Consider the following 15073-nt stretch of genomic DNA (forward strand, 5'->3'; position numbering starts at 1 on the left):
AATGTGATGGAGCTCCAGAGATGGGGCAGGGAAGGGGAGGAAGAGGGAAGACAGAAGAGAGCAAGTGGATGTTCAAAGAGGCTGGGGCTCCGCAGCAGATGGGATGGTTTTGTTTTATGCAGCCGTTTCATCCTTAGGGGCTAAATTTCCCCATCCCTCACACTGTAGGTAACTGGTGTCCTTAAACTTTGCCCTTGCATCCTCTGAATTGATCAGGGTCCTTCTTTGTAAAGCAAAGCAAATATAAAAACCTGGAATCCTCCCCATCTGGTTTAAGCATGAAGTAAGGATATTGAGAGGACTGAAAAACAGACTTGAGTCTGAGCTTCCAGGATGACTCCAAGAGCCACACTGCAGATCTGGCTGCCAGGGGAGCTGCTGCCTCCGTCAGGAGCAGGAAGCTGCCAGTTCTTACCCACTCTGTGCCTGCTGTGATCTGGTGCCAGCAAAAAGGGAGGACCCCTTCCTGCCATGTCCCTGTCCCTGGGTAACTCTGTTCAGAGACAAAGATTAACTCAGATTGCTGTGACTAGCACCCCTAGCAGCAATGGAAATGAAAAAATAAGAGCAGTTTTCTTTTGTTTTAGTTTTCGTTGGAAAGGTAGGATGCATCCTTGAAAAACTATCAAAATATCAAGAGGGTATTGAAAACATTTGGGCAGCCATGAATATGTCTATGATAGTGCCCTTTTTGATGCTGGGGACATAGTCCCAGGAGACTTGCTCTGACAACTGTATTTTGAGGTCTCTCATTTTAACTTAATTTTGTTTTTTTTTTTTTTGAGACAGTGTCTCACTCTGTCGCCCAGGCTGGAGTGCAGTGGTGTGATAACAGCTCACTGCAACCTGGACCTCCTAGGCTCAAGCAATCCTCCCACCTCAGCCTCCGGAGTAGCTGGGGCTACAGGCATATCCACCACACCTGGCTAATTTTTAAAGGTTTTTTGTAGAGATGGGGTTTCACCATGTTACCCAGGCTGATTTCAAACTCCCAGTCTCAAGGGATCCTCCTGCCTCAGCCCCCTAAAATGCTGGGATTACAGGCATGAGCCCCCACACCTGGCCTAATTTCAACAAATTTTTAAAAAATTCATGTGACTTCTGTATTATATGTGTATATATCTCTTATCATCTATCTAGAAATATATATATAGATACACATACACACATATACTATTTATAAGCACACATTGTACACATACATGTTTTAATCATGTTTCTCTAAAAATCAAGCAGAATTGGGGTGTTGAGGAGAATATTTGAAGCTAATCCTTCAGTTTCTCATAACCCTCAGCTACACACACACACACAGGCCCTTAAAGATCTTAGAAGGGAGGGAGGCTAAATGTCCTGGTTTATCTGGAACAGGCCTGGTTTATGCCTATGGGCCTAGCATAATGATTAATAACATACCTGCCCTCTCCAAAGTCCTCATTTAAATGATAAATTATATAGTTGTCTTAATCTTGGGGGACATCTGACAGTCCCTGGCTTCTGGGATGTGCTGACAGAAATGTCATTGCAACCTGACCCAGCCAGCCCTTGGGGAAAACTAGGTGGTCAACTGATTTGTCTTTATTCTCCTATTTTGAGAGAGGTCAGACCTCCAGGCCCTACCTCACCACACCCAGCCAGTTGAACTGAGACCTCTGGGGACATGGGCTCCTAAGTCCTGTCCCCTAAGAATCGAGAATGCATCATCACAGATGCTTACACACAGGCTATGGTCCTAGCCAAGCCACAGTCATCTTACTGCTCAAACCTTCCCTCCTCTAGGAATTATCCCTAACCCTGGTCCACTGTAAACATAAGTCCTTTAGCATATGATGTCCCCACATTGCATAAAATTCACTGAACCTGCTTACATGCCAATTCTGTATGAGGCTGATTATTGTTTCATTTACTACAGTCCTGCCTTTCTCACCAGACTAGAGATCCCAGGGTTAGGGGCTATCTACTAGGTATCCCCAAGTGCAGGAATGAGTTCTTCCCCCATCAAACCAGGGGTCTTTAATGGCAGGAACCAGTCTCCCCTATCAGATGGAGCTCCCAAGGACAGGAGTCCTGTAACCTGGAAGACAATCATCTCTTCTTCTTACTTCTGCCTTTGCCATTCAGTGCCCAACCTAGGTTCAAGGGCAAGTGTAGGTATGGATCTTGTTCTCCTAACTACCCCGTACCTGGGCTGGGTGAAGGGGTGAGATTTGTTCCTGTGACTCCCTTTCAAAGCAGTTCTGATTTTTCCAGTCTGCCTGGGCCTCCAGGCTGCAGAGCGGACTGACTCGTGCTTAATGAAGCGCATTCTCCATCTGTGGTCTGCCCCTCCTGGCAGCTCCAGCTGCCTGGGGCCTGGCTTTGGGGAAAGCAGTAAAGAAGTTCCCTCATCTCAGGCTGCCCCCCACTACAGACACACCAGGGATCCACTCCCCCAGGCCAGCCCCACCTCACCCATGTTAAGCTAATGAGATCCAGACCCCACACCAGAGCTGTCCTGATTGGGTTGACCTGTTTAATTAGAGCAGCAGCTTCCAAAAACGGAGGTTCTGCTCCAAGGCTCTGCCCCTGGCCTCAGAGACAGACTCTGGCTGTCTCTGGCCAGCTTGGACTTTGGCACTTTTTCTCAGACCCTGACTTTCTTCTCTCCCTCCCTCCTTCCTTCTCCTCATTTTTCCAACATCTGTGTCCAGAAAGGAAGAAAAACCATGTTTGGACTGGCCTCCTTCCATCCGTCATTTTTTTCCCCTTTCAAACGTCTTGTCTAAAGCGGAGTCAGTTACATAAACATTCCACCTCTTTCCATAAATTGGCCGCAGTTACCGAACAATAGCGTTACTGTGCAGGGGAAGAGGGAGCCCGAGGCCACACCCCGCAAGTGCTGGTCCCCCAGCCAAATAGAACCAGAGACTCATTCTTTGAAAGAACCAAAGAGGAAATCCAGAATCTTCAGGCGAGACCTTTTCTGTTGTGCTTGGAGCGGTTCCTTTACCAAAGCCCCTCTCTGCTCTGCCCTCCCGGCAGCCGTCTTCCATCTCTTAACTTCAAGCTGTTTGAACGGATGCCCAATTTCTGCTTTTTCCTTAACTGCCTGACAGTGTGTGTCACTGTGTGTCCCTGTCCCGAGGGCAGAGTGTGTGGATGATGGAGTTGGTGGTGGTGGTGATGTGTGCGTGTGTGTGTGTGTGTGTGTGCGTGCGTGTGTGTCTTTTGGCAAGATTTTTGGAGGCACGCCCTCAAGATTTTGTTGCCTTTTTCTTAAATAGAAACAGTTAGACCTCACTAATTCATACCAGTTGGAGAAAAGTCCACAGGGGAAAAAAAGTCAGACTTAACAGAACCCAGTTCTTCTTAGGCCCTCTCCCTTCTCCCAAATGCATCCAGTTACTGGAACTGGACTAACCACATTGGCAGATACAGTTTTGCCAGACTTGCTCCATGAATAGATAAAGACCACTTTTTCCATTATTTTGAGTCCTAATTAAGTGTGCGGGCCACTCAGGGTGTGAAAGTGCATTTTTTTTCTTAGTAGATCAGATTATCTTCAACATTTATACAGTACTTCTCATTGACTTAGTGAACTGTCTTCTTAGCCAGACTGCATGCTCTTTAAGGACAAGTTCTATATCTTAATCCATTCACTATCCAGTGTCTATTGTAGCTCCAAGCACATAGTAAGTGTGCAAAATATTGTTGAATAGTGGATGGATGGATGGATGGATGGATAAATGGATGTACAGATGAAATTAGTGAGGCAGGAATAATGGGGGTGGAGAAAGAGCCTTGGCAGGGGAAATTTGAAGGAAGCTTCTATTGACCTCCGTCTGGTGAGGAGCAGAAGTAGCAGAGAGCAATATTAGAGCAAGAGCAAGTAACTGACAGCATTGCCATCAGCTCTCACAGCAAGTGGCAGGAGATGAGGGAGGCAGAGATGGTTGGAGCTGGGACTGGGGAAGTGAGTGGTAAAGCAGGAGTAGGAAGGCTGTGATAATGGGGTTGGTGGGAAGATGTAATCGTGTGAATGGGTCTGTGAGCAGCTCTGGTGCTAGAGGCAGATGTGGGTGTGATAAAAAGAGATTCATCTGCTATGGGTAAACTAAGTGGAAAAGGTGCTGTATCAGTTAAGTGGCTTTTGGCTGCAAGTAATAGAAAATTTAGTTCAGTTGGCTTATACTAGTCATTCTCAACTGGGGGCAATTTTACTCCCCAGGGGACATTTCGTAAGGTCTGAAGATATTTGTGGTTGTCACAACTGGGATGGGTAGTGGAGGGGGTCATACTGATATCTAGTGGGCAGTGGCCAGAGATGCTTCCCAACATACCACAATGCATAGGACCACACACAATGCACAGCTGCCCACAGCAAAGTATTATGTGGCCCAAAGTGTCAATGGTGATGCTGAGAAACCCTGGTTTAAACCAATAAGGAACAATTTATTGTTCCATATAATAAGCAGTTTCAATGGTGGTCATTTTATGTGTTCATTGAGGAGGTGGGTTCTCCCCACCAGTAGCCTTTGCCTCTGCCATGTATTGGGCCTTTGTTCCCTCAGGGCCACAAGAGGCTACAGTGGCTCCAAGTACCACATCCTCACCCAAGAGCATCTTCCTGTCCCTTTATAAAACTCAAATTCCCTTTCTGTCTCACTAGCCTTGTGTTCTATACCTATTCCTCAATCAATCCTGGGCGAGGGGATTGCCAAGATTAGTTTAATTGACATCCCTCACCCCTATCCCCACGCTGACACTGGGGTATGGAATGTGAAACATGAAGAAAATTTATATTCTGTTAAAAAGAAAATGTATCTTCTGGAGAAAGGAGAGGGTGCTGTGTGGTTCACAACAGGCTCTCCCCAGCATATTAGGTTCATGAAACTGAGAAATGCCGTCCTGGGCCTCAAGGCGGGAACTTGCTGCTCTGTTACTCACTTTGGATTCGCACCTTCATTCACTCATTCCATAAGCAATAGATATTTACGGAATGCCTCTGCATGGTGCAAGGGACATCACAGATGTGTGGTTCCTGCTGACCTGGAGCTTTCAGTCTTGTAAGGGAGACACTAATCAAATAGTCTCATGGATGATGTGCAATTAAAGACAGAGACAGGCTGGGATTTAAAAGCACATGGAGCAGCGACAGCATATTACAGAAGACCTTACAAAGAAGGTGAGGGAGAGTCAGGAAGGGTTTCCTTGGTTGAGCTAAGATCTGAGGAATGTATGAAAATTAGCTTGGTAAAAGACAGGGGACAGAGGAGACTTCCCAAGAATAGTGACCATGTGTGCACATCCCTCTGTGGGGAGGAGCTCAGTGCAGTCCAGGAACAGTCACAGTGGAGTGCAGAGCAGAAATCCAGGGGAGGACAGCAGGGATTTTGAGAGGTTAGGCAAGGGCCGAATCTCACAGGGTTTGCACATGTTAAGGATTTTTGTCTTGGTCTTAAGAGCAAGGAAAATTCATTCAGGTGTCCCAAACAAAGATCTTTTTTTTTTTTTAAGTGTTTAAAGTTTGTAATTCCTAGTAGGAAAACATTATCTGAATGAATACCCTAATGGCACACCACTGTAAAATGCTTCAGCTGCATTTGGGGGAGAGGGGTAGGGATTATCTTCAAAGCATCCCGGCTCTCTTGATGAAAAGGTCAGAGGTACACTGGTTTGTATTACTGCGACATCCATAAGGTGATCTAGGTTGCTTTCCCTTCAGCAAGGGCTTTATTTATCAGAAGGGCATTATGTTTGACCTTCATATTTGGCTGACAATTTACTGGTAAGATTCATAACCTTGGGTTGCTCTGGTATTGTGACATATTTGCTGGATGCTGAGCCACATCCTGGAAGGCCACCATAACTTCTGGATCCTGCATGGCTGCAAGAACCTCTGGATCACCAAGAATTTCATTGAGTCCAGGCATTCTGGCCATTCCAGGCAGGCCCCCTCCCATTCCAGGCATTCCTCCCGTAAAATTACCAGGCATTCCCCCAGGAAAGCCACCTGGAAAAGAGCCATACTGAGCTCCTGACTGTCATCTGGCTCCTTCCTCCCTCTGGGCTCTCTCGTGCTCTTCTCGAGCCTTCTTAACTCTTTCTATTCTTTCTTTGATCTCTCACTCTTTCCGTTTTTGCTCATACTTTCTCCAATGTTCGGCAACTGTCTGTGCCCTAGGTTGAACTTCTTCTAGCATTGCACTAGCATCTTCATTATAATTCAATTTACAGTCAAGGGCAAGATCATGGGCTGCTTCTTCCCAGTGGCCTGGAAGTCTGTGTGCTCCCCGGCCGGGTGCAGTGGCTCACACCTGTAATCCTAGCACTTTGGGAGGCCGAGGTGGACAGATCACAAGGTCAGGAGATCGAGACCATCCTGGCTAACATGGTGAGACCCCATCTCTACTAAAGATACAAAAAATTAGCCAGGCATGGTGGTGGGCGCCTGTTGTTCCAGCTACTCAGGAGGCTGAGGCAAGAGAATGGCGTGAACCAGGAGGCGGAGCTTGCAGTGAGCCAAGATTGCGCCACTGCACTCCAACCTGGGTAACAGAGTGAGACTCCCTCTCAAAAAGAAAGAAAGAAAGAAAGAGAGAAAGAGAGAGAGAGAGAGAGAGAGAAAGAAAAGAAAAGAAGTCTGTGTGCTTTCCCTCACCACTTGTCAGGCTGAGCTGAATCAGGATTTATTTCAATGGCTCTGTCACAGTCTTGGATGGCAGCATTTGGCTTCTGTAATTTGACGAAGACACTGGCCCTCTTGGCCTACAAAATGGCCAAGCAAGGATTCAGCTTGATGGCATCCGTGAATAAGTCAGTGGCTTTCTGCAGTTTACCATCATTTAGGGCTCAATAGCAGCCACCTTCTTATCATTTGCCTGATCCATCATCTCTGTTACATCTGCATTTTCATCTCCCATTTCTTGATGGGCATCAGTGTCTGGTTCAATCACACCTTCATTATCAATTTCTAGATCACTTTCCTCAATTGATGGTTCATCTGCCTTTAAGTCTTCCTCCACTTTCTTACTATCAGGTTTTTCTTCCTAGGTATTTTCTTCGAATTTAGCTTTCTGAGTAGCAGGTGGTACTTTACCCCGCATGCTCTCCACCCACTCCCTCAGGAAGCGCATTTCCTTGGTGTGCAGAACACTCGGATCCTGCTTACACATTTTCACAAAGGCTTAAAGTTCATTCACTTTGTGGGGGTCCATGGTCAGGAGGTGGTGGGCAAAGTTGAGGGTCTGTAGCCCGGTTCCAGGATCAGGCCCTGGCTTGGCATGACTGCACAGAAAGGGCTTTTTCTTTTGAGACGGAGTCTTGCTCTGTCACTCAGACTGGAGTGCAATGGTGAGATCTTGGCTCACTACAGCCTCCACCTCCCGGGTTCAAGTGATTCTCTTGCCTCAGCCTCCTGAGTAGCAGGGATTAGAGGTACCCACCACCACGCCCAGCTAATTTCCAAATAAGGATCATTTTGATTGCAGTGTGAAGAACAAAGTGGAGAGAAGCAGGCTAGATTTGGGAAGGTAAGAAACTACTACATGGGTTCAGGCAGGTGAGTTGTGATGGTGGATTGGATCATGGCAATGGTGGGGATGTAGAGAGGTTGTGAGATTTAAGATACATTTGGCTGGACACGGTGGCTCAGGCCTGTAGTCCCAGCATTTCGGGAAGCCAAGGCAGGTGGACTGCTTGAGGTCAGGAGTTCGAGACCAGCCTGGCCAACATGGCAAAACCCTGTCTCTACTAAAAATATAAAAATTAGGCGGGTGTGGTGGCGTGGGCCTATAGTCCCAGTTACTCGGGAGGCTGAGGCAGGAGAATTGCTTGAACCTGGGAGGTGAAGGTTGCAGTGAGCTGAGATTGTGCCACTGCACTCCACTCCAGCCTGGGCAACAGAGCAAGATCTTGTCTCAATTAAAAAAAAAAAAAAAAAAAAGCCAGGCACGGTGGCTCACACCTGTAATCCCAGCACTTTAGGAGGCCAAGGCGGTGGATCACCAGGTCAGGAGATCGAGACCATCCTGGCTAACATGGTGAAACCCTGCCTCTACTGAAAATATGAAAAATTAGCCAGGCATTGTGGTGGGCACCTGTAGTCCCAACTACTGGGGAGGCTGAGGCAGGAGAATGGCAAACCCGGGAAGCAGAGCTTGTAGTGAGCTGAGATCATGCCACTGTACTCCAGCCTGGGTGACTGAGCAAGACTCCATCTAAAAAATAATAATAATAATCAATTTTTAAAAAAGCAGAAAGAGAGAGATAGACATTTTAAGAGGTAAAATTGACCAAATTTATTGATGAATTTCTTGTGGACCAGTGGGGAAAATAAAGGATTAAGGACAGATTCCTAAATTTCTGGATTCAGAAAATGGTTGGAAGGAAGACCATTTATTAAGAAAGAAAACAGTGGAAAAAGATCAGACCTCTGGGAAAATTAGAGTTTAGCTTTCATCATGGTGAGATCCCAGCTCCTTTGAGACATCCAAGTGGAGACGCTGAGCAGGCAATTGGATATATGGATCCAGAGATCAAAGAAGAAGACTGGGTTGGAAATATAAATTTAGAGAATATCAGCATACAGATGGTATAGTGCGTGTCTATCACCAAGTAACAAATTACCTCAACACTTGGTGACTTCAAACAACAGCCATTTATTATCTCTTATGGTTTTGTTGTATTGAGACTTTGGACAGTGCATGCAGAGGATAACTTTGTTCTACAGTGTCTGAGATCTCAGCTGGGAGACTCAATGGCTGGGACCTGAAACTATATGTATATATATAATATATGTATATATATATTTTTTGAGACGGATTCTCGCTCTGTCGCCCAGGCTGGGGAGCAGTGGCGCGATCTCGGCTCATGCAAGCTCCACCTCCTGGGTTCAAGTGATTGGTTCTTCAGCCTCAGCCTCCCAAGTAGCTGGGATTACAAGTGCCTGCCACCACGCCCAGTTAGTGTTTTGTATTTTTAGTAGAGACGGGGTTTCACCATATTGACCAGGCTGGTCTTGAACTCCTGACCTCGTGATCTGCCTGCCTCAGCCTCCCAAAGTGTTGGGATTACAGGCGTGAGCCACCACGCCTGGCCTGTATGATATTAATGTTGGCTGCTGGCTGAGGGCTTAGCTGGAGTCATTGGCTGCCAACACCCACATGTGGCCTCTCTACGTGGCCTGGGCTTCCTCACCACAGGATGGATTGCTTCTAAAATCAAGAAGCCTGAGAGAGATCCAGGTGGAGACTGAATTCTTCATACGACCTAACCTCCAAAGTCATAGAGTGTCACTTCCATTTGACCAAAGAAGTCATAAGCTGCCAGGAAGATTCAAGGGGAGGAAACTTAGACCTTACTTCTTGATGGAAAAGTGTCAGTTACGTTTTAAGAAGAGTATGTGGGATGGGATAAATATATAGGTGTGGCCATTCTTGGACAATGCTATGAGCCACAGATGCTACTTAAAGGTAGCGAATAAGGTGTCCCAAAGAAAAACAATATGGATGAGGAGAGGAGAGTGCCTAGGATGGAGGTTTGGAGTCATCTTACATGTCAGGATAAAGAAGAAGAATCTACCAAAAAAGACAGAGAAGAAGCAGACAGGGAGTAGAAGGAAAACCAGAGAGCATGGCGTCACAGAAGCCATGGAAAGAAAGTTCACTCATTTATTCACTGAGTATTTATCAGGTACCTACTGTATTTATCAGGCACTTATGCCAGACTGTTCTAGGTTCTGGGAATGTAGTAATGAATGCAAAATTCCTTGACTTCATGATGATTACATTCTAGAGGGGAACTATCCAATTAGTTGAAAACTGAAAGAAAAAGTGTGCCTTGGACATAGTCACTTGAAGGTCAATGGTGATCTTCATGAAAATGGCTTTTATAAGAAATGGGGACCAAGCATGATGGCTCATGCCTATAATCCCAGCACGTTGGGAGGCTAAGGCAGGAGGATTGCTTGAGCCCGGGTGTTTGAGATTAGCCTGGGCAGCACAGCAAAACCACATCTCTACAAAAAGTAACAAAAATTTAGCCAGGCATGGTGACGTGTGCCTGTGGTCCCAGCTAGTTGAGAGGCTGAAGCAGAAGGATAGCTTGAGCCTTGGAGGTTGAGGCCATAGTGAGCAGAGATCATGCCACTGCATTCCAGCCTGGATGACAAGTGAGACCCTGTCTCAAAAAAAAAGAAAAAAAAGAAAAGAAAAGAAAGAAAAGAAAAGGAACAGAAGCCAGATTGGGTGGGTTGAGGAATCAGTTGGAGAAGGGGAGTATAAAAAATGGATTGGGGAGGTAAAGGCAGCTGTGGGGCTCTGAGGATAAAGACAAAACCCCTGACAGGGCATTTCCTCTTCTCTGTAGCATGTCCTGTTATCAGGCTGCACTGGAAGGGGCTGAAGCCCCACTGTGACTGGCAAGGGACCCGCATCAAGTTTTTCTGCGCTCCACTCAGCATTGTTCGGAAGTAACTAAGAATGTGCTGCCTAGTGCAGTTCCAGCCTCCAACCCTTAGTCAACAGCTCTGTCATCTCCCGCACCCTCATGGATTCTTTCCTGGATTGTTTCTTCATTGCTGCCAAACTCCATCCTGAGCTTGCAGCCCAGATTCTAGCCACATTGATCTCCTCACAAGCTATGCCTGAACTCCCCTCCTTCCTTCAGTCTATCCCTTACACTATTTGAGTTCCACTACAAAACTCCTTCTCCATGAAGAAGGACCCATGCCAGCCCTCACGGATGCCCTTACCCACTGAAGGCTGCACTGAGCTCAGCTCTGCACCATGCACGGTTCTGGCTGGCCTGTGATGTTTGTGTCTTAATCTTCCATACCACGGGTAACTTATTTGAAAGCAGATCAGGGTGGAAATGTTTCCTGTCTTCACAGTGTCCCCGAGGCAAGCTCAATACTGGACTAAGTAAATAGCAAGGGCCCAATATCTATTGCATCTGTTGAATGACTTGATGCAGAGCCTACCTGTGCCCTCCCACACTTGTCCCAGATGACCTGCCCTGTGAGCCTGTCGCAGTAGCTGAATCCAGGATAGGAATGGGGACTGCTTTTCTCAAGACTCTGCTTGCAGAGCTCCTGGGGAATAAACAGCAGGAGAGGCCCTCTCTGTACTCAAGAATTTGAGTTCAATCTGGGGATAGAGGAAGAGGGATATAGTTCCCCATCCCCAAAAGCACCCCCAGATAAGTTAAAGAGAACACACCAGCCTACAGTAGTAGTTGAACAAGTCCATTTAGGTATGACAAATAGATACAGAATAAAAGATTGACTGAGGCGGGATGATCTTCTCTGGTAGAGTTTTCTCCAGGTGAAAGGTCTTAAGCTTGATGTGGGAGACATACAAATGCCACTTGTTAGCCATACCACCTTGTACAAATCACATAAGCCCCTCTGAGCCTCCGTTTTCCAATCTTTTTTTTTTTTTTTTTTTTTTTAAGAAACTGAGTCTTGCTGTGTTACCTTGGCTGGACTACAGTGGTGGACTCACTGCAGCCTCAAACTCCTAGGCTAAAGGGATCCTCCTGCTCAGCCTCCTGAGTAGCTGGGATTGCAGACATGAGCCACCGTGTCCAGCTCCCAAGTTTTCTAATCTTTAAAATGGGAATAGTAATACCCACCACAGGCTGGACGTGGCGGCTCACACCCGTAATCCCAGCACTTTGGGAGGCTGAGGAGGGAGGATTGCTTGAACCCAGGAGTTTGAGATCAGCCTAGGGGACAAAATGAGACTCTACCTCTACAAACAATAATAATAAATACCTACCACATAGAATTGCTAGGAGAAATAAATGGGATAATATACAGTTGGTCCTGTTAGTTGTGACCTCTGTATTTGCAAATTTGTCTACTCACTAAAATGTATTTGTAACCCTCAAATCAATATTTACAGTGTTTTGGGGGTCATTTGCAGACACGCACAGAGCAGCAGAAATTTGAATCATGTTCCCAGCTGAGGCTGGACAAGGCATGCTCTTCCTTCTTTCAGCCCTCATGCTGTAAACAAGTGCCCCTTTTGCAGTCTATTTAGTGCCATGGTTTTGGCATTTTTTGTGCTTTTTCTTGGTGATTTCACTGTTTAAAATGGTCCCCAAGCATAGTGCTGAAGTGGTGTCTCCTGCTCCTAAGCACAAAAAGACTGTGATGAGATTTATGGAGAAAAGAAGTGTGTTAGATAAGCTTTGTTCAGGCTGAAATGATAGTGTTGTGGGCTGTGAGTTCAATGTTAATTAATGAATGATACACACTTCATAGAAACACATAAAACAAGGCTATGTATTGATTGGTTAATGAAAATGTTCTGACCAGAGGTTCGAGGTTTGCAGTGATTTTGTAGGGTATAAGTACCCTAAGTAATGAGAACGGACAGTATGTAGAAGTGCCTATATAGCACATGGTGTAGACGAGACGCATTCAGAAGTGCTGACTGCTGATCTTGGTGAGAAGGTGGCAGAAGGCACTCCAGGCAGTTTCTTGCCATGGTTGTTTGTGCTTTGCCAGGAATTTGGATCCTGTAAGAGTCAAAAAAATTTTTATCATAAGTTTCTGTCCCTTTGCATCCAATTGAGGTACCGAGTTAAAAAAAAAAAAAGTTTCTGTCTTTTTCTGTCTTATTTCTCTTGTACCCTGTGGGCACCTCATGTTTCTGCCTGAGACAGGGAGCTTAGGCAGGGGCTGAGGCTCCAAAAGGACCATGTCTCTTGCCTTCTGTGTGTTTTCTACCCTCCTTCTTGTTTGACACCCAGGGGTCCCAATTATCTTGTGTTTCAGTGGTTACTTTCACTGTGGTTGGTCCTGGGGTGGGTGGAGGAGCAAAAGCCCTGTCTGGATCCACATTCCCCTGCAGGGTGACAGAGAGGGCTCTAAGCCCCAGGCATGGGGGAAAATGTTGGGGGTGGGCGGAAAGGGGGACCCTGACCACAAGCTTTCCCCCCATAGGAAAGGCCTTCCCCTGTTGGGCTACTGTCTTTTCCCAGGTGGGGACGAAAGCAGCAAGAACTAAGAAAAAGGACTAGAGATTTTCTCCACACATGGGTCTGATTAGACTCTCATTCCTGAGGCTCTCTGGGCTTGAACACTTTCTCTCCAGGAAGCCAGACAGCCAGTTAGAGAAAATCTGCAAACCTGCACTGAGGCCAGGCTTCAGGAGGCAGCCCCGGGTGGGGTGGAAGAGATGGGAGGGCTGTGGGCACTTGATCTTTATCACAGCCCTCAGCCTCCCGGCCTCCTGCCAGCTCCCATAGCCCCTGGCCAGGAGCCTCTAAGAATTCAGAGCCTGAGGATTGTGTTACCTTCTGAATTCTATTAGCACAGGCCAGCTGGGGGTGGGGATGGGGGGCTGGCTAGGGCTTACCTGGGGAGTCATTTGGTGCCAAGCAGGCGCCTTGGGTTGCTTGTTTCTGCCTTTCCAACTTTGATTCCCCCTTTGCCCTCATTCTCTCATGTTCTCTGCAGGGAAGGACATGAATTGTGTATATGTTAATATAAACCAAAAAAGATAGGGGTTTTTCAGATGTTCATAAGGAAGAGAAGTTAACGATGATACGAACAATAGCAAAACTTTGTGCCAGACACTGTTCTAATTGCTTATTTGTGTACAGTCCTGCATTGTTTAACAAAGGGGATATGTTCCGAGAAATGTGTCATTAGGTAATTTCATTGTTAGGTGATTTCACCATTGTGTAAACATCATAGAGTGTACTTGCATAAACCTAGACGGTAGAGCCTACTACACACCTAGGCTGCATGGTGTAGCCTATCTCTCTGAGGCTACAAACCTGTACAGAATGTTACTGTATGGAATACCATAGGCAATTGTAACAGGCAATGGTAAGTTCTAGAATACCATAGGCAACGGTAAGATTTTTTTGTATGTAAACTTATCTAAACCTAGAAAAGGTACAGTAAAAATACAGTATAAAAGATAAAAGACGGTAGACCTGTATGGGGCAGTGTCTGTGAAAGGAGCTTGCAGGACTGGAAGTTGCTCTGGGTGAGTCAGTGAGTGAGTGGTGAGTGAATGTGAGGGCCTAAGGCACTATTGTGCACTACCATAAACTTTATAAGCTCTCTACACCTAGGTTGCAATAAATTTATAAATAATATTTTTCTTTCTTCAATAATAAATTAACCTTAGCTTACTGTAACTTTTTTACCTAATAAGATTTGAAAAATTTTAAAAACTTTTCAACTCCTTTGTATTAACACGTAGCTTAAAACACACATTGTACAGCTATACAAAAATATTTCTTTCCTTATGTCATTATTCTATATGCGTTTTTCCATTTTTATATAACTTTTTTGTTAAAAACTAAGACACAGACATACACATTAGCCTAGGCCTACACAGGGTCAAGGACATCATGTAGAGAACCAACTCCACATCTTGTCCAACTGAAAAGTTTTCTGTTCTTGTTTTTGTTTTTGTTTTGCTTTGTTTGTTTGTTTGTTTCGAGACAGAGTTTTGCTCTGTTGTCCAGGCTGGAGTGCAGTGGTACGATCTTGGCTCACTGCAACCTCTACCTCCTGGGCTCAGGCAATCCTCCCACCTCAACCTCCCAAGTAGCTGGGACTACAGGCCTGTGCCACCACACTGGCCTATTTTTGTGTAGTTTGTAGAGACAGGGGTCTCACCATGTTGCTCAGGCTGGTCTCAAAACTCCTGGGCTCAAGCAATCTACCCACCTTGGCCTCCCAAAGTGCTAGGATTATAGGCGTGAGCCACCGCGCCGGCCCTATTGGAAGGTCTTTGGGGGCAATAGTTGTCGTCTCCTATGATAACAATGCCTTCTTCTGTAATACCTCCTGAAGGAACTCCCTAAGGCTGTTTACAGTTAGCTATTTTTAAATAAGTATAAGGAGCATACTCTAAAATAATGATAAATACTATAGTAAATACATAAACGAGTAGCATAGTTGTTTATCATTATCAGTTATTATGCATTGTACATAATTGTATGCTTTTACATGAGTAGGTTTGTTTATACCAGCACATGAGTAATGCATTGTGCTACAATGTTACATAGGCTACTATGTCACTAAGTGATAGGAATTTTTCATCTCCATTATAATCTTATGGGACTA

General features: G+C 45.7%; 1 pseudogene across 1 annotated transcript; it reads right to left on the bottom strand.

Moving 5' to 3' along the window:
- Positions 1-5496: 5496 nt before the first annotated feature.
- Positions 5497-7193, bottom strand: LOC105509126 (annotated as a pseudogene). The gene is made up of 2 exons (XR_001001389.1): positions 6614-7193; positions 5497-6252 (listed from the first exon to the last, which is right to left on the bottom strand). The product of XR_001001389.1 is annotated as a hsc70-interacting protein-like (transcript).
- Between the last annotated feature and the right edge of the window lie 7880 nt (positions 7194-15073).

This window comes from Colobus angolensis, unplaced genomic scaffold (assembly GCF_000951035.1).
Source record: "Colobus angolensis palliatus isolate OR3802 unplaced genomic scaffold, Cang.pa_1.0 Scaffold100, whole genome shotgun sequence".
NCBI lineage: Eukaryota > Metazoa > Chordata > Mammalia > Primates > Cercopithecidae > Colobus > Colobus angolensis.